We start from the raw sequence: 19,952 nt of genomic DNA, 5'->3' as shown, positions 1-19,952 counted from the left end.
CTCCTGGGACCAGGTCCGAGGTGGTAAGGGTCGCGGCTCCAAACATACACCGCCGAACATTCCATGCATACCACCCGAGCGGGTTCTGGTGGCGGCTGTAGGTCACCTGATCCCCCTTTTGCAATGGTTCTCCACTTCGGCCACAGCAGGGAGCCCTCACGTTACAGTGCGCCACAAAAACGTCAGTATCCAATCCCGGCTCGTGTATGAGGCCCCACCCCCTTCTTGCATGGTAGGCCAACACAGTGCCCCGCCTTATCACGTCTGTCATCCCATGCCGGAGGGGATTGTTGTATTTTCGATGGACCCATCGGCTCGGCCTCTTTCCGGCCTTTCCACTGTAGAATCAAGCACTGTCTATATTGTTCCCACGTAAGCACCGCAAGAGTGGACCCGTTCTCCTGGGATCCATCTGTCCCAACCCAGGGGCTGTCCCACCGAAGAACTACTCCATCTAGACTCACATCCACGGGCTCTCCCACTCTAGTCGACAGCGGTGGCACCATCCTCCCCAGGTCACCAGGGGATAACACCATTAACCCTGCCGAGAAGGGTCGACCCTTACTGAGATGGAGGTAGGTCGTGGAAGCGGACTCGTGAGGGGGAGCAGGGGCGTCTTCCGTACCTACGCCTGATGTGGTTCCACCGATGTCGATCCGGTCCGCTGACAAGAACGCTGGAGTCGGCTGCTGCTCGGACCGCGGCTCTTCCGATGCGGCCCCCGAACGCTGCTCCGCTCGCTGTGGTTCCTCCTCCGCTGACTCCGAGGCCAGGATTGGGGAACTCGGCCCCGCAATCTGTCCCAAGGGCTTCGGATCCGCCGGCTGTAGAGGACACGGGTCCACTTCCAGTGAGCGAGGGTAAGCCGGGACTGTTCCTTCCTCGCTCAGGCACTTGCTGTTCATCATCGCTGCCTGATAGTCGGTGGCAGTGCATGCACCTGACTCCACCATTTCTCCGAGGTCGGGCTTCTCCATCTCCTGCTTCCCACCGTTGCAAATCAGGAGGTTGTCTTCTGCTTTGGGGCAGGTCATCTCCTTGCAGCCCGAAGCGCAGAGAGCGGTATCCATTTCTCGCGCCATTCTGGTAGTCTCCTCCCATAGCACGCCCTCCTTCTTCTCCAAAGTAGCAATGGCGGCGGCTTTTGGTGGGAACTTCTATTGGTCAATGGTAGCACACAGTCTCTCAATAAAGCTACAGTTCATGCACAACAAATCACAGTCTCTAGGCACACATGACCTGATTCTTCAGGCTTAAGTAGATCCTGTTCGTGACGCCAAGTTGCGGAGCGCCCCCACACCGCCGCAGGGCCGAGGGGTACCCGGAGCCGGGCCTCTGGGATCTCAGTCCTGGGGTTGTCACGGTGGCTAGACCCGGTCCGTGGCCCTGTCTGTCAGTGGGGGACGTCCGTTGCAAATAGGTGCTGTTAACGGTGGTGTAGCGGTGCAGTTGTGGGGTGCAGGTCGCGGTAAATAACGAGGACACCAGGTTGCAGTCTCTTTACCTCTTTACTGGAGATCTCTCAGTCCTCAGTCCGGAATCCGGTCCACCAGGCTGCGCAAGTCCGGCCGGTCCAATGGCACCTCCAGAGTTTTCCTCACAGGTGGAAATCAGTGCCTTCCTTCTTAGCGCTTTGTGTTGTAGTCCTTCCCTGCTGTGCTTACGGAAAGTACCCCACAACTGTTGTGTCTGTTTCTTAAGTTCCCTCACAACTCGATTAACTGATCTTCTGCTAATCTTCCGTCCCTTCCTGATGTTACAGTAAGAACGGCACCCGTTTGTCAGGTAGGCCTGGAGTTCTTCCGGGACCCTAGAGACGCCCCTCTCCCGCAATTGCCCCCCAAGACTTCATAGGTGATATGTGGTAGACAGCCCGCCTGAGACTGACTGTCCTGCCGCTGTTTGGAGTATGGCTTAAAGCTGTATATTATTCCACTCCCTCGGCGTTCCGGCCACCGGTAATGCGCCTCAGCAAGGTGCTGCCTCTTTCAACAAAACCCCTGCTGGTATTCTCCTTCTGCTTGATTTCGTTTCTCACTCAGCACAATCTATCTAGCTTCTAATCCTTTCTTAGAGCACCGTCGCTATTCTGAGCAGGCACGGTCCCGTTACGTTCTTTCAATGCCAAGCCTCTGCCAGGATCCCACCCCTGGCAGAGACCCTACTGTCTCTTCCTCCACAACACCCTCTCTCACTAGGTGTTGCTTCGTTCGATCCAGTCAGCTTTCTCTACTAACTTCCTGCCTGACCCCCAGTTTACCCACTATGGTGGGGAGTGGCCTAATGAATAGCACCCTTAGCTCCCCCCGGAGGCCCAGCTGTGAAACATATTGGTGTCTGTGATACCTGATTGGAGGAACTCCTTCAGTGCCATCGAACGCACCATGGCTCCCCTTAGTGGCGGAGCCACAGTACTGCAACGACCAGGACTCTGGGGCGCTGCACTACTAATAACAGCAACAGTAGGTGCGGATGATTGGGGTATTCCACAACCGCCACCTGCGATCTAAGGAAATAAATGAATGAATGTGTTTACTTCTGCTAATGCTGATGATAATGGCTTACAGCCAATGAGAACTCAAAAGTCATTATCTCAGTAAATTAGAATACTTCATAACACCAGCTTGAAAAAATGATTTTAAAATCCGAAATGTTGGCCTACTGAAATGTATATTCAGCAAATGCATTCAATACTTGATCGGGGCTCCTTTTGCATCAATTACTGCATCATTGCGACATGGCATGGAGGCGATCCGCCTGTGGCACTGCATTCATCATTGATTGTGGATACTTGACCTTGGAAATCAAGGTCCCAAAGTCTGTAGGAAGAATGGAGAGACAGACAATCCAAGCTGCTTGAGGTCTGGTGTGAAATTTCCACAATCAGTGATGGTTTGGGGGGCTATGTCATCTGCTGGCATAGGTACACTGTGTTTTATCAAGACCAAAGTCAGCGCTACCATCTACCAGGAAATTGTAGAGCACTTCATGCTTCTCTCTGCAGACAAGCTTTTTGGAGATGGAAATTTCATTCTCCAGCAGGACTTGGCACCTGTCCACACTGCCAAAAGTACCAACACCTGGTTTAAAAACAACAGTATCACTGTGCCTGATTGGCCAGCAATCTCGCCTGACCTTAACCCTATAGATAATCTATGGGGTATTGTAAATAGGAAGATGAGAGACACCAGACCCCACAATGCAGATAAACTAAAGGCTGCTATCAAAGCAACCTGGGCTTCCATAACTCATCAGCAGTGCCACAGGCTGATCGCCTCCATGCCACACCACATTAATACAGTAATTGATGCCAAAGGAGCACCAACCAAGCATTGATTGCATTTACTGAATATACATTTCAGTAGGCCAACATTTCGGATTTTAAAATCATTTTTTCAAGCTAGTGTTATAAAGTATTCTAATTTTCTGAGATAATGACTTTTGGGTTTTCATTGGCTGTAAGCCATAATCATCAACATTAACAGAAATAAACACTTGAAATAGATCACTCTGTTTGTAATAACTCTATATAATACATGAGTTTCACTTTTTGTATTGAAGAACTGAAATAAATTAACTTTTTGATGATATTCTAATTTTGTGAGATGCACATGTATGTGTGGTGGAAATCTAACACTGCACATCACTCTGAAACACCATGACCTCCTTCAAACATGGTGATGGCAGCATTATGCCGTGGGGAATGGATGCTTTTCCTCAGCAGGGAAAGGAAAGCTGATCAGAGTTGATCGGAAGATGGATGGAGCTAAATACAGGGCAATCTAGAAGGAAAACGTGTCAGAGGCTGCAAAATACTTGAGACTGCTTTACTTTCCAGCAGAACAACGACCCTAAACATACTGACAAAGCTACAGTGGACTGGATTAGATAAAAATATTTTCATGTGTTTGAATAGCTCAGTTACAGTCCAGACCTAAATCCCAATGAGAATTTGTGGCAAGACTTGAAAATTGCTGTTCGCAGACGCTCTCCATCCAACCATCCAATCTCACTGAGCTAGTTTATAAAGAAGAATGGGCAAAGATTTCAGCCTCTAGATGTGCAAAAGCTGGTAGAGATATACCCCAAAACACTTGCAGCAATAATTGCAGCAAAAAGTATCGACTCGGGGGCTGAATACAAATACACGTCACAATTTTCAGATTTATATTTTTAAAATAATTAGAAAACCAAGTATCATTTCTTTACACTACATAAATACTTGTTACTTTGTGTTAGTATATGGTATAAAATCCCCCCAAAATATATCTACATTTGTGGGTGCAACATGAAAAAATATGGGAAAGTTGGCTTTGTGTGAATAATTTTTCAATGTGCTGCATATACAACATTAATGTTGCAAAATAGGGTGTGTCGATGAAGGATAGGGGTCTGATGCTGACCACCCAGCAGAGGTATGGAGCAGGAAGAAATAGAGACACAAGAGATGCTATTGCAGGCTCAGTGTTTCGGCAGTTGCACAGTTTTTAGAACAGTTCTTAATTGAGCTAGGGCTACAGGGTGACGTGTTATGAAACACTGAAATTGTAGAGACACAGTGCAACAGTGCTTGTAATGACTTCCAAAGGTGTCGCTTTGAGACTTGGGACACAGAGTCGCAAATTTTTCCAAATGTGTTGAACTTTTTTTTGTTGTTTGCAAGTCGCACATGACACACTTGTCATGCAGGTGTCTGGATGCAACAAGCAGAGATCAGGAGGAGGAAACAGCCAGGGGTTGATATAATGCTATTTATATGCAACAGTAACTTTTAATCAATTAGTGTTAGTAGATATGCCATTTAACAGTATATGGGATCAAAATAAGTTTAGTATAAGCAAGAAAGTCTTTCATTACTTAATGTTAGTGGTGCACCCAGTCTTGGGAGTCACCACGTGAGTTCTCACTCAAAGTCACCAGGTTTTCCCGCTAGGCAGCAAGTCTTTTCCTGACGTAGTCTGTTAAAGCATGTTGAGCCTCCCACGCACCAATCGGCCCCCTCTCAACCAGTAATCTTAGTCCAAGTTGGCCCCAGTACCGTAGGTGATAGCCGGAAGTGGTGGCCCAGCTCTTTCGTACTGTTCCTCCTCTATCTCAGGCGGGCTTCTCCTGTAGCAGTCTCCACACGGCTCTTCTCGGCTTGAATGTTGGCGGAAGTCTCTCAGGCTCGGGGCAGAGAGAACTGGGTCTCAGCTTTTGACAGGCGCAGTCGGCCTTGGAGGCTTGACTAGTGCAGGGCGCAGATTCTGGTTCTGACCAGTGTAAGCTGTACTCGGGAATATCTACTGTGGAATCCGGACCTTCCCATGTGGTGACCGGCACCTGGGTAGCGTAGACTCCCCATTGAGGATTGTCACATTGGTCTCAGCGGTGGCTCTGGAGCACATCTAACCCGCTTTCTTTCCTGGTGCCAAATCTCCTCATGGTTGGGCATGCAAGGCTTTTATATGAGGGAAGTCCTTACTGATGGTCACCTGATCCGGTTCAGCAGGGCCACCATCAGAGCATTACTGCCCTTACTGCTGTATGGGGCCCAGTGAGCAGCATTACAGAGGGGGGCCGGCCTCTTGTGCTGCTGCTCACTGGGCTCCGCTGTGCACTGCGGGCCTGTGGAGCACATTTCAGAGCTGGGACCTGGGAGCGTTCTCGGAGCTCCATGACCATCTAACCTAGATGGCTGCACAGCTCCGGCTCCCTCCGCCTGCCCTGGACTTCTGGTCAGGTGTCGACGCATACACATTGACGTCAATGCGTATGAGCCGACATGTACGAGGACACCAGAAGCAGAGCTGCGACTGCTGGGGGATCGTCTGTGAAGTACATACGTGGTCAAAATTGTTGGTACCCATCGTTTAATGACAGAAAAACCCACAATGGTCACAGAAATAACTTCAATCTAACAAAAGTAATAATAAATAAAAAATCTATGAAAATGAACAAATAAAAGTCAGACATTGCTTTTCAACCATGCTTCCACAGAACTTTAAAAAAAATAAAACTCATGAAGTGTAAGTATAGAAAACGTTTTTTTAATGGAGGGGGCTACAAATGATGGATGGGGCTGCAAATGATGCAGGGGAGAATACAAATGATGGAGGGTGAGGCTGCAAATGATGAAGATGACTGCAAATGATGAAGGGAGCTGCAAATGATGGAGGGGGTTTGAGAATGATGAAGGAGGGCTGCAAATGAGAGAGGGTATGGGAATGCACATGCTGAACGGAGGGAGACTGCACATGATGAAGTGGGGGAGGAGGACTGAACATGATGAATGGAGGGGGACTGCACATGATGTAGGGGGAGGGAGGGGGACTGCACATGATGGAGGGGGCTGCAAATGATGAAGTGACGGGAGAATAGGGGTCTGCAAATGATGAAGCCAAGGGCAGATGGGGCAGCAAATGATGAAGTGGGGGAGGGGGACTTCAAATTATGAATTGAGGATGAGGGACAGCAATTGAATTGAAGGTGAGGGATGGGGAGAGCAAATGAGGACCTGGGGAGAGCAAATAATGATGAATTTTGAGGGTGGTGGGATTAAATGATGTATTGGGTGTGGGGGTGAACAGTTGATAATGAAAAGAGACATGACAATGAATTGGGGTGGAAGGGGCATGTAAATATAATGAATCGGGGGAGCAAGAGGTACATAGTGGGGTCATTGAGGATGAAGTGACTGGTAATGAATTGGGGGAAAAAGTACAGCGGCTAATTAATTTATATAATTATTAGGTGGGAAAATGGCTATTTATAGTTAGGGAGGGCACAGTGGTGGATTACAATTTATATTTGAAATGGTGGATTGCATAACTAATTATATATTAATTGTGGGTGCACATCTGTATTCAGCTGTGTAGTGTAGAATAAAGGAAAAAAGTGGGGAATGTGCTCTGGAAGCAGTGTTCTATTTAACTATGCTATTTTATGCAGGCACAAGTCCTGTCTGGAAGAAGTGATGGCGGTCTATGCTGCATGAAAATGAAAAGCAAAGATGAAGTACTTCAGCTAGAGATGTCACTGGTGAATCAGTGTGTTACCAGTACACTGACACTATATACAGAGCTCATGTGCATGTGTAGGGATTGGCCGTTTGGCACACCAGTGCAAACAGATAATCTGCATGCGTCAGTGTTCACACAGAGAATGCAAAGCATCTGGATCACAGCCTATTAATAATGGCCCTGTGGTGGGCTGCCCAGTGCTAGCTGTACTGCGTCCTGTGCGAACAGAGGCCACAATTTACAAAGCCATCTGGGCCCAACTGCACCTCAAAAAGTAAAAATAAATAAAGTGCACACGAACATATCAAAATATATTAGTAAATATTAGTTTATATTATGGCCACAATACGTAAGCTGGCAACCCACGTCAAGGGTCCTCACACTTGCCAGTCCTACTCTAACAGTAAAAAACACAAAAGGAGGAAAGAAGAGGAAAAAAACTCCACTATTCTAGAGAAAACACCAGGCGTTTATAGTTTAGATAGGTCACATGTGGTGATAGATTCTTTTTAATAGACATGAAGCCTCTACACTGTCCCTACTTATGAATATCCACAGTGAGCCCACTTCTAGTTGTACACCAATGCTATTCTTCTCCATTCTTTCCCTGCCCGTGCTGTTCTCTCTCCTCATTTCCCCAAATGCTAACCCCCTCTCTACAATGCCCCCCACTTCACTGTCCCCTCTCCGTTCTGCACTCCTAAATGCTGTGCTGTCCACTCTGCCACCTCTCCACTCAGAAAACTAAATATCAAGACAGAACTATCTTCTGTTCCGATAAGGAACACTCACTTTTTTCACTGTCATCAGTGCCTCTGCAATCCAGGCCTTTGCATGACTCTTACATCTCTCCTCTCAGCTTGTCTATATGCAGATCATGATCCTCTCATTTATATACAGCCCCATTCTGCATAACATTACTCCTTTCAGCCCACTATTCTCAGCCCCCTCCTGCAGAGTGTCACTCCTTTTAGTCCGGTATACACACCGCATCCTCCAGTACATCACTCTTTTCAGCCTTCTATTCACCATTTCATCCTGCAACACATCAATCCTTTTAGCCCCATACACAGCCCCTTCTTGTAGAACAGCACTCCTTTTTTGCCACCTATTCACAGCCTCATCCTACATTACAACACTCTTCACAATGACATCCTGCCTCACATCACTCCTTTCAGCCCTCTGTTCACAGTCTCGTCTTGCAGTGCATTACTCCTTTCTAAAAATTGAGAGACCACTGCAAAATTTTCAGTTTCTTTGATTTTTCTCTTTATAGGTATATTTTTGAGTAAAATATAAATTGTTCTTTTAGTCTATAAAATTCTGACAATATGTCTCCGAATTTCCAAGCAATAAATTTTGTATTTTTTTCTGAAAAGGAGAAATAGTCAAAAGTTAAAAAAGCCAGTTATTTCAGACCTCAAATAATGCAAAGAAAACAAGTTCATAATCATTTAGAAACAACAATACTAATGTTTTAACTCAGGAAGAGTTCAGAAATCAATAAATATTTTGTGGAATAACCATGATTTCTAATCACAGCTTTCATGCGTCTTGTCATGCTTTCCACCAGTCTTTCACACTGCTCCTGGCGCAAAAATGTAAGCAGTTCTTATTTGTTTGATGGTTTGTGACTATCCATCATCCTCTTGATTACATTCCAGAGGTTTTCAGTGGGGTTCAGGTCTGGAGATTGGGCTGCCAATGACGGTTTTGATGTGGTGGTCTCTTAATTTTTGCCAGAGCTGTATATATTTATACAGTACGGACCAAAGATTTGGACACACCTTCTCATTTAAAGATTTTTCTGCATTTTCATGACTATTCACACTGAAGGCATCAAAACTATGAATTAACACATGTGGAATTATACAGTATGCTTAACAAAAAAGTGTGAAACAACTGAAAATATGTCTTATATTCTAGGTTCTTCAAAGTAGAAACCTTTTGCTTTGATGACTGCTTTGCATGCTTCACGGTGGGAACCAGGCATGTAGAGTCCATCAGTTCACCTTATCTGCGTCGCACAAAGACACGGTGGTTGGAGCCAAAGATCTCAAATTTAGACTCATCTGACCAAAGCACAGATTTCCACTGGTCTAATGTCCATTCCTTGTGTTCTTTGGCCCAAACAAGTCTCCTCTGCTTGTTGCCTGTCCTTAGCACTGGTTTCCTAGCAGCTATTTTACCTTGAAGGCCTGCTGCACAAAGTCTCCTCTTAACAGTTGTTGTAGAGATGTGTCTGCTGCTAGAACTCTGTGTGGTATTGACCTGGTCTGTAATCTGAGCTGCTGTTAACCTGCGATTTCTGAGGCTGGTGACTCGGATAAACTTATCCTCAGAAGCAGAGGTGACTCTTGGTCTTCCTTTCCTGGGGCGGTCCTCATGTGAGCCAGTTTTTTTGTAGCGCTTTATGGTTTTTGCAACTGCACTTGGGGACACTTTCAAAGTTTTCCCAATTTTTCGGACTGACTGACCTTCATTTCTTAAAGTAATGATGGCCACTCGTTTTTCTTTACTTAGCTGCTTTTTTTTTGCCATAATACAAATTCTAACAGTCTATTCAGTAGGACTATCAGCTGTGTAAGCACCAGACTTCTGCACAACACAACTGATGGTCCCAACCCCATTTATAAGGCAAGAAATCCCACTTATTAAACCTGACAGGGCACACCTGGGAAGTGAAAACTATTTCCGGTGACTACCTCTTGAAGCTCATCAAGAGAATGCCAAGAGTGTGCAAAGCAGTCATCAAAGCAAAAGGTGGCTACTTTGAAGAACCTAGAATATAAGACATATTTTCAGTTGTTTCACACTTTTTTGTTAAGCATATAAATCCACATGTTCATAGTTTTGATGCCTCCAGTGTGAATTTACAATTTTCATAGTCATGAAAATACAGAAAAATCTTTAAATGAGAAGGTGTGTTTAAACTTTTTGGTCTGTACTGTGTCATGCCGGTGTCACCGCCAGTCACCCCGCTATTGCCGTCTCTCCATACTCACCTGCCTTCGGCGTCCCGGCACGCCTCCTCTCCTGCGATGTCTTCTTACCTGCGCTCGCTCCCAGCCGTTCCTGCCCGTCGGTCGCGCGCGCACACTCGTTTCTTCTCTGCGCGTGCGCACCATTGATCTTCTGTGCCGGCGCTCCTTCCTCTCCTCTCTATGCTCCTGGAGGATCGTCACCCGGAAGTTCCTCCTCACGCCGGTATGTAAGCTGCCCTCTCCCTTTCCTCTGTGCCAGTAGATCATTTGTGTTTTCACATGCGCTCCTGGTCCCTTGCTCTCCCTGATCTTGTGCCTCTGCCTTGGTGGCATATCTACTTCTCTGCCTTACCTTCCCGTTTTTGTCCTTTGTCCTTGTAATCCAGGCGTCTGTATTGTCCCCCGTACCTTCTGTCTCTTACCTTACAGTTCAGCCTCTCCGTATTCCTGCCCCCTCTCTCTCCCTGGTCTCTACCTACTACCTCCGGATCCCTCCTGGTTTTCCTTTTGCCCTACTCCTTCTTTTTGTGCAGCCTTCCAGCTTCCGTGGCGATAGTCCCTCGCGGGCCTGCCCCTAACTCTCCCTGTATAGGGGGCGGTCTACCAGGTCAGCTCGTCCGTGAGGGGTTCGTCGTCGCGGTCCAGAGGGTCCACTCCACGTTATTTTCCTTGTATAGCATCACAGTATCTACTGGCCATGGACCCCGCTGGTGTCTCCGCTACCCAAAAGGAGCTACTTTTTTTACGGGAGAACCAGACTAGGATCATGTCCTTTTTAAAAAATATGGAGTCTCGTGTCGCGGCCTTACAGTCCTCTGATCCTTCTATCTCCGCTCAGCTTACTTCCCTGCAGCAGGAGCGTGGCCAACAACGGGACACTCAGGCCCATATTCTGAATTTCATGGCCTCAGTCGATAATCGACTTCTCTCCATTCAGGGTGCCACTTCGGCCCCAACCCAGGTCTCCGCTCCACAGCCTTCGCCTCGTCTGGCCAGACCCCCCCGCTATAGCGGTGACCCTAAATTTTGTCGCGGGTTCCTTAATCAATGTCAATTACATTTTGAGTTGTCCCCGCTGCTTTACCCGACAGATCGAGCAAAGGTGGCATTTGTCATTTCTCATCTGGAGGGCGAGGCTTTGGCTTGGGTAAACCCCCTCTGGGAGAGGGATGACCCGGTGGTTTCCCAACTCAGTCTTTTTTTAGATACCTTTCGCAAGGTATTTGATGAACCCGGTCGTTTGGTTTCTACCACAGAGTCTCTGTTCAACCTTCACCAGGGTACCCTTACTGTGGCTCAGTACGCCATCCGCTTTCGGACGCTATCCTCTGATTTAGGGTGGAACAATGAAGCCTTGGTAGGGGCCTTTTGGCGAGGTCTAGCTTCTCGAATTAAAGATGAACTGGCGGGGCGTGATACCCCTACTACTTTGGATGATCTTATTTTTTTGGCTACTCGCATTGATTTGCGGTTCCAAGAGCGCTCTCGTGAGACTGTCAGAGAGAGAAGGCCTTCTCGTCCGGTCTCTGCTACCCGGGGTACGCCTTTTTCTCTAACCACTACTGTCTCCTCTTCATCTCCCGAGCCCATGCAGGTGGATCGTCTTAAGTCCGCTGAACTTCGTCGCAAGGAAAGACTCGCACAGGGTTTATGCTTCTATTGCGGCAGTGCCTCCCATCTGCTGCGTTCCTGCCCTCTGAAGCCGGGAAACGCCTCCGCCTAGGACAGGTAAGGGAGGTCTTCCTAGGTAGTTCTGATTCCTCTCCCCCTTTAGTTTTGTCTGTTATTTTGCATTTAGGCTCTAGTCGCTTCTCTCTGGAGGCTTACATAGATTCTGGAGCGGCTGAGAATTTCGTTCAACTTGACACGGTTAGGAGACTTGGAATACCTGTCAGGTCCTTGGAGATCCCTAGACAAATAGCTTCTGTCGATGGTCAGCCTTTGCGGGAGTCCATTACTTTAGTCACCGAGGAACTTGAAATTCAAATTGGAGCTCTTCATCATGAGAAGCTGGCGTTTTATGTTCTACCCTCTTTGTCCCATCCGTTTCTTTTAGGACTTCCTTGGCTAAGGAATCATGAACCCACTCTCAATTGGCGGTCTGGAGACGTTCTTTCCTGGGGATTGTCGTGCCTGAACAGATGTCTTCTTCCCGTCAAGCCTACTTGTACTTCTCCTTCTGCTCCAGGACTGGTGAACCTGCCCTCGGCCTATTCTTCATTTTCGGACGTCTTCGACAAGAAAGAGGCTGAGGTGTTGCCACCGCATCGTCCCTATGATTGCCCGATTGACCTTGTTCCTGGTTCCACTCCTCCCAGAGGTCGTATTTATCCTCTGTCGCCCTCTGAGACTTTAGCTATGTCCGAGTATGTCCAGGAAAATCTGGCCAGAGGCTTCATTCGAAAGTCTTCCTCACCTGCGGGGGCGGGCTTCTTTTTTGTTAAGAAAAAGGATGGTTCCCTTCGACCCTGTATTGATTATCGTGGCCTCAATAACATCACAATTAAAAATAAGTATCCTCTTCCTCTTATCCCGGAACTCTTCGACCGCCTTCGGGGGGCTCGCGTCTTCACTAAACTGGATCTCAGAGGCGCTTATAATTTGGTCCGAATCCGCGCGGGAGATGAATGGAAAACGGCATTTAACACTCGTGATGGCCATTATGAGTATTTGGTAATGCCTTTTGGCCTGTGTAATGCTCCTGCGGTCTTTCAAGAGTTGGTGAACGATGTTTTTCGGGATCTCCTTTACACCTGCGTGGTGGTATACTTGGACGACATTCTAGTATTTTCTCCGGATTTACTTTCTCATCGTAAGGATGTCAAGCAAGTTCTTCTACGTCTTAGAGAGAATCGCCTGTACGCTAAGCTTGAAAAATGTGCCTTCGAACAATCCTCTCTGCCCTTCTTGGGTTTCATCATCTCTGACTCCGGACTGCGTATGGATCCTGATAAACTCTCTGCCGTGCTCAATTGGCCTCGTCCACTCGGAGTGAAAGCAATCCAGCGTTTTCTTGGATTCGCGAACTACTATCGGCAGTTCATTCCTCACTTCTCCTCCCTGACTGCTCCTATCTCCTCTCTGACCAAGAAGGGTGCTGATCCTCATCATTGGCCAACTGAGGCTGAACAGGCTTTTCTCTCGCTCAAAGAAGCTTTCGCCTCGGCTCCGGTACTTCATCGCCCCGAAGCTAGCAAACCCTTCTTCCTTGAGGTCGACGCCTCTGCTATCGGAGCGGGAGCTGTGCTCTCTCAGAAGTCCTCTTCTGGTCATCTTGTGCCTTGCGGTTTCTTCTCGAAAATCTTCTCGTCTTCTGAAAGGAATTATTCCGTAGGCGACAGAGAACTTCTGGCCATCAAGCTGGCATTGGAGGAATGGAGGTATCTGCTGGAGGGAGCTCTACATTCCTTTGTAATTTATACGGACCACAAGAATTTGGCCTACATCCGTTCGGCACACCGGTTAAACCCTCGACAGGCCAGGTGGGCATTGTTCTTCGCTCGGTTCGATTTCGAACTTCGCTTTCTGCCAGGAGAGAGAAATGTTAAGGCCGACGCTCTATCCAGATCTTTCTCGCCGGTGGATACTATGGAGGAGACCACGCACGTCATTGAGCCGACCAGTATCATCACGGTTGCTCCGGTCGCTTTGTCCTCATTACCGCCGGGTAAGACCTTTGTCTCGGACAGGAACAGAAGACGTGTTCTATCTTGGGGTCATGCCTCTAAACTTGCAGGCCACGTTGGTGTCAAGAAGACCTTCAATCTCTTATCCCGCTATTACTGGTGGCCAACCCTCTCTAAGGATGTCCAAGGATTTGTTGAATCTTGTCCTACATGTGCTAAGAACAAGGTACCAAGACACCTGCCTTCTGGCCTTCTGCATCCTCTTCCAGTGCCTTCTTCTCCATGGCAACATATTGCAGTAGATTTTATCACTGATCTTCCCAGTTCTTCCGGTTGCTCCGTCATCCTCGTGGTCGTGGATCGCTTTTCCAAGATGGCTCATTTCATCCCCCTCACTGGTCTACCTTCGGCTCCGGTGTTGGCGAAGATTTTTGTTCAGCATATCTTCCGCATTCATGGTCTGCCTCAGCATATCGTCTCTGATCGTGGAGTTCAGTTCACCGCCCGCTTCTGGAGGTCTCTCTGCAAGTCCATGAATATCTCGCTAGACTTTTCTTCGGCCTATCATCCTCAGTCCAACGGTCAAGTAGAACGTACTAACCAAATTCTAGTGACTTATCTTCGGCACTTCACTAACGCCCATCAAAATGACTGGACTGATTTATTACCTTGGGCCGAATTTTCCTATAACAATCACACCAGCGAGGCTTCTACCAAGACTCCTTTTTTCGTTGTGTACGGACAACATCCTGGTCTTCCTCTACCGGTTCCTCCTGTCTCGTCTGTGCCTGAGGCAGATCTTCTGTCTAGGGAATTCTCCAGGATCTGGCAGGAGACCAAGTCCGCTCTCGAATCAGCTCAGCTTAGGATGAAGAGACATGCAGATAAAAGACGCCTTGATTCTCCTAGATTTCTTCCTGGGGATAAGGTTTGGCTCTCGTCAAAATTTATTCGCCTTAAAATCCCTTCGCACAAATTGGGTCCTCGCTACATTGGTCCCTTTGAGGTTCTGGCTCGTATCAATGATGTCTCTTATAAACTAAAGTTGCCACCCTCTCTTCGTATTCCCAATTCCTTTCATGTCTCTCTCCTCAAACCTGTAGTTTTTAATCAATTTCATGCCTCGACTTTGTCTTCTCCTACCCCTGTATCTTCGGATAATGTCTTCGAGGTTAAAGATATTTTGGCTATGAAGAGACGTAGGGGTAAAACTTTGTTTCTGGTGGACTGGAAGGGTTTCGGTCCTGAGGAGAGGTCCTGGGAGCCTCAGGAGAACATTCAGGCTCCTCGCATTTTAGCCAGGTTTCTTTCCAGCCTTAAGAAGGGAGGAGGGCGTAAGGACGGGGGTACTGTCATGCCGGTGTCACCGCCAGTCACCCCGCTATTGCCGTCTCTCCATACTCACCTGCCTTCGGCGTCCCGGCACGCCTCCTCTCCTGCGATGTCTTCTTACCTGCGCTCGCTCCCAGCCGTTCCTGCCCGTCGGTCGCGCGCGCACACTCGTTTCTTCTCTGCGCGTGCGCACCATTGATCTTCTGTGCCGGCGCTCCTTCCTCTCCTCTCTATGCTCCTGGAGGATCGTCACCCGGAAGTTCCTCCTCACGCCGGTATGTAAGCTGCCCTCTCCCTTTCCTCTGTGCCAGTAGATCATTTGTGTTTTCACATGCGCTCCTGGTCCCTTGCTCTCCCTGATCTTGTGCCTCTGCCTTGGTGGCATATCTACTTCTCTGCCTTACCTTCCCGTTTTTGTCCTTTGTCCTTGTAATCCAGGCGTCTGTATTGTCCCCCGTACCTTCTGTCTCTTACCTTACAGTTCAGCCTCTCCGTATTCCTGCCCCCTCTCTCTCCCTGGTCTCTACCTACTACCTCCGGATCCCTCCTGGTTTTCCTTTTGCCCTACTCCTTCTTTTTGTGCAGCCTTCCAGCTTCCGTGGCGATAGTCCCTCGCGGGCCTGCCCCTAACTCTCCCTGTATAGGGGGCGGTCTACCAGGTCAGCTCGTCCGTGAGGGGTTCGTCGTCGCGGTCCAGAGGGTCCACTCCACGTTATTTTCCTTGTATAGCATCACATACTGTATATATATACAGATAATCAGCCACCAGTTGTGAAAGTTCTCCCACTTAAAAAGATAAAAGAGGCCTGTAATTGACATCCATAGATAGACCACAACTATGAGAGTCACAATGAGAGAACAAATCCAGAAAATTGCCTTGTCTAATTTGGCAAGATTTATTTTGCAAATAATGGTGGAAAATAAGTATTTGGTTATTAACAAAAGTTCATCTCAATATTTTGTGATACAGTTGTGCTCAAAAGTTTACATACCCCGGCAGAATTTTTGCTTTTTTGGCCTTTTTTCAGAGAATATGAATGATAGCTCCAAAACTTTTTCTCCACTCATGTTTAATGGTTGGTTGAGCCATTTATTGTCAAACTACATGGAGGCCCGATGCTATGGCATCAGGAGGGCGTTAATGTCACAAAGGTGGCAGGTATGCGTCGCTATTGTTGACCATGGCATCCTGTGATAATCTAATGACTTTTGCATCAGGGGAATCATGTGCTTGACGCCTACGCTTATATGCATTGTTTTTGTCCCATCAATGCTGTTGCTCTTCAAGAGTCTCATTTGCCCTTTGTTGTCTTCGACGTTGTGCCTTTGCTGCTTTCCTTTCATTGTCATTAGCGTACTTTTTAGGAGGAGCCATGTTGGCATTAATATTTGCTTTTTGAAAGGGTTTTCCCACAAACAAAAGTTCATTTTAAAAATTGTCTGTGTCTGACCGTGTACCGAACATACCACAGCTCCTGGGCAGGGGAGGAAGCAAAAGACAATACTGACATTACAGGAGGAGATCGCAGAGGATACATTTTGAGAGGTAAAATATTTTTTTAAAAACAGTCAGTGAAATATTTTACCTCACAAAATGAATCCACTGTGATCCCCTGCTGTAATGTCTGTATTATCTTTTGCTTCCTCCCCTGCTCCAGAAGAAGCGAACGCGAAACGCGCGTCGGGGCAGAGGGACGCCGAGGTCTTTGCTATAGGCTGGTAGCGAGGTAATATACCTTTATATACCTTACTTGCAACATTATATATAAAGTGCTAAATACGTATGGAGTCTGGCTTTGAAGTATTTATTGGGCATTTATGTTTTCCCCACTAGGGGTGCCCTGTGAACTGGGCTTCCTATATCATAGCAGCGATAGGTATCTGTTTACAAGCCAATAGCCTATATATATTTTTTTTCTGTATGCATTTTCCTCAGGCGGATAGTCCCTTTGTGGATTTGTATCTTCCTTACATGTAGTAAATTCATTTTAAATGTTATTTTGTCTTAATAAAGCTTATTGTTTTTACATAAGTACCAGAGTGGAGATCGATTTACTTCATAGATCACACTTAATGTGCAGGTTCTAGCATAGTGGTACATATACCCCTCGTTTGAGGGAGTTGTTGTTTTTTTTGAAATACTGAGCAAGTTAATGTGAATATATGCTCTGTACATGGTCAGACACAGTCAATTTTTAAAATGAACTTTCGTTCAAGGGAACAGTCAATTTTTAAAATGAACTTTCGTTCATGGGAAACCCCTTTACTGTGACCGGCTTCCTCTGCCTGTAGACATGTCGCGCATCTGCCGCCGGGATCAGCCGAATGATTCACTGCACCTGCATGTAATTCACGCAGGCGCAGTAAATCAGACCGCCGCCATCTTTGTGCAGACAGATAGCGGCAGTCACATTAAAACTGTGCATGCACTCCTCCTGTACAAAAATGGCAGCTGTAAGTAAATCATTCAGCTGATCCTGGCGGCATTCTCGTGATGATGTTCCACTGGTGGTACTGCACTAGAGGCTGTGTGAGTGTGTGAGAGTGTGTGAATGTGAATGTGTGAGTGAGTGTGATTGTGAGTGTCTGAGTGTGAATGTGTGAGTGAGTGTGACTGTGAATGTGAGTGTGAATGTGTGAGTGTGTGAGTGTGTGTGGAGCGTACGGCATATAGTGTGTGTGTGTGGTGGGATGGTGTTCCGCTGGTGGTACCGCGCAATAGGTTGGTACCAGCAGCAGTTTCCAAATTGAGACACCCATCACTTGGGTATCCCAATATGGTGGTCGGTGAACTTCCTCCGCTTGGAATTCTGGGATACTGTGACATCAGGACAGAACAGGAAATGAAAACATTACAAGGCAATTATATAAATAAACTAGAAATAGGCCTGATGCTATTGCATCGGGAGTACGGTGAAATGAACATCCCCCTGGCGCTCAGCCAATGAGTGGCGCTGGATTCAAATCCCGGACGGCATCGGCTAAGCCAATGAGCGGTGCCATGCTGCTTTGGCGGAGGATTTGAATCCCGCGTAGCAACACTCATTGGCTCAACGGGCGGGGATGGGGATTTGAATCCCGGCCGCCATATCGGAATATCCATAACTTGGGTGTTCCAATATGGTGGTCGGCGTAGTTCCGATGTGAGCAGCCGGGAGATGAGCAGCTGACGTCGCTAATCTCCCGGCTGCATCACCGCTGACCTCCCTGGAGTGGGAGATGACCCGCGACCGCTCATTAGCTCAGCCGACGGCAGCTCAGCCAATGAGCGGTGCCACGCGGCTTTGCGGGAGATTCAAATCCCGCGTGGCAATGCTCATTGGCACAGCGGGCGGGGATGGGGATGTGAATCCCGGCCGCCATATCGGAATACCCATAACTTGGGTGTTCCAATATGGTGGTCAGTGTAGTTCCGATGCGAGCAGCCAGAATATGAGCAGCTGGCGTCGCTCATCTCCCGGCTGCATCGCCGCTGACCTCCCTGCAGTGAGAGATGAGCCGCGGCTACTGTCGGGAGATCAGTGGCTAGTGTGTTGTGAATTCCGTTCTCGGACTCCCTCCTGTGGTCATGAATGGTACTTTGGTTAGTTCTGCTCTTGGACTCCCTCTGGTGGCTTTGAGCGGAACTGCTGGTCACTGAGGTTGGCTTTGTCAGCTGCTCTCGTTTATTGCTTGCTGGCTTCCCTATTTAACTCCACTCAGATCGTTACTTGATGCCAGCTGTCAATGTTTCAGTATTGGTTCAGATCTCTCTTGGACTTCTCTGAGGACCTGTCTACTCCAGCAGAAGCTAAGTCTTTGCTAGTTCATTTGTTGTTACTGCTTCCTGAATATATTTCTTAGTACTGCTAATTTCTAGTCCAGCTTGCTATCATGATATTCCCTTGCTAGCTGGAAGCTCTGGGGTGCAGAGTGGCACCTCCACACCGTGAGTCGGTGTGGGGAGTCTTTTTGCTTACTCTGCGTGGTTTTTTGTAGTCTTTTGTGCTGACCGCATAGTTCCCTTTTCTATCCTCTGACTATTTTAGTGAAGTCTGGCCTCCTTTGCTTAAACCTGTTTCATTCCTGTGTTTGTGACTTTCCTCTTAACTCACAGTCAATATATGTGGGGGGCTGCCTTTACCTTTGGGGAATTTCTCTGAGGCAAGGTTAGGCTTCTATTTTCTATCTTTAGGGGTAGTTAGCTCTTAGGCTGTGAAGAGGCGTCTAGGGAGAGTTAGGTACGCTCCACGGCTATTTCTAGTTTGTGTGATAGGAGTAGGGTTTGCGGTCAGCAGAGTTCCCACTTTCCCAGAGCTTGTTCCGATTACTAGTTTACTCATCAGGTCATTCCGGGTGCTCCTAACCACCAGGTCCATAACAGTACAGCTGGCCCACAAAGTGTTAATGCATCTCAAAAGAGGGATAAGAGAAGTTCTGAACCCATTTTTTTTTCTTATGCAATGTGATAGAACTTTGACCAGAACTGAACGGCAAGAACACAGACGTCAGAATAGGCTGTGTTTTTAATGTGGTGACCCCACTCATGCTATCTCTGATTGTCCTAAGCACACTAAGCGGTTCGCTAGGTCTGTCACCATTGGTACTGTACAGCCTAAATTTCTTTTGTCTGTTACTCTGATTTGCTCTTTGTCATCCTACTCGGTTATGGCATTTGTGGATTCAGGCGCTGCCCTGAATTTGATGGACTTGGAGTTTGCCAGGCGCTGTGGTTTTTTCTTGGAGCCTTTGCAGTATCCTATTCCATTAAGGGGAATTGATGCCACGCCGTTGGCCAAGAATAAACCTCAGTACTGGACTCAGTTGACCATGTGCATGGCTCCTGCACATCAGGAAGATATTCGCTTTTTGGTGTTGCATAATTTGCATGATGTGGTCGTGTTGGGTTTGCCATGGCTACAGGTTCATAATCCAGTATTGGATTGGAAATCAATGTCTGTGTCTAGTTGGGGATGTCAAGGGGTATATGGCGATGTTCCATTGGTGTCAATTTCTGCTTCCACTCCTTC

Source organism: Ranitomeya variabilis, chromosome 4 (genome assembly GCF_051348905.1).
Source record: "Ranitomeya variabilis isolate aRanVar5 chromosome 4, aRanVar5.hap1, whole genome shotgun sequence".
NCBI lineage: Eukaryota > Metazoa > Chordata > Amphibia > Anura > Dendrobatidae > Ranitomeya > Ranitomeya variabilis.
Note: the sequence above shows the minus strand (reverse complement) of the source record.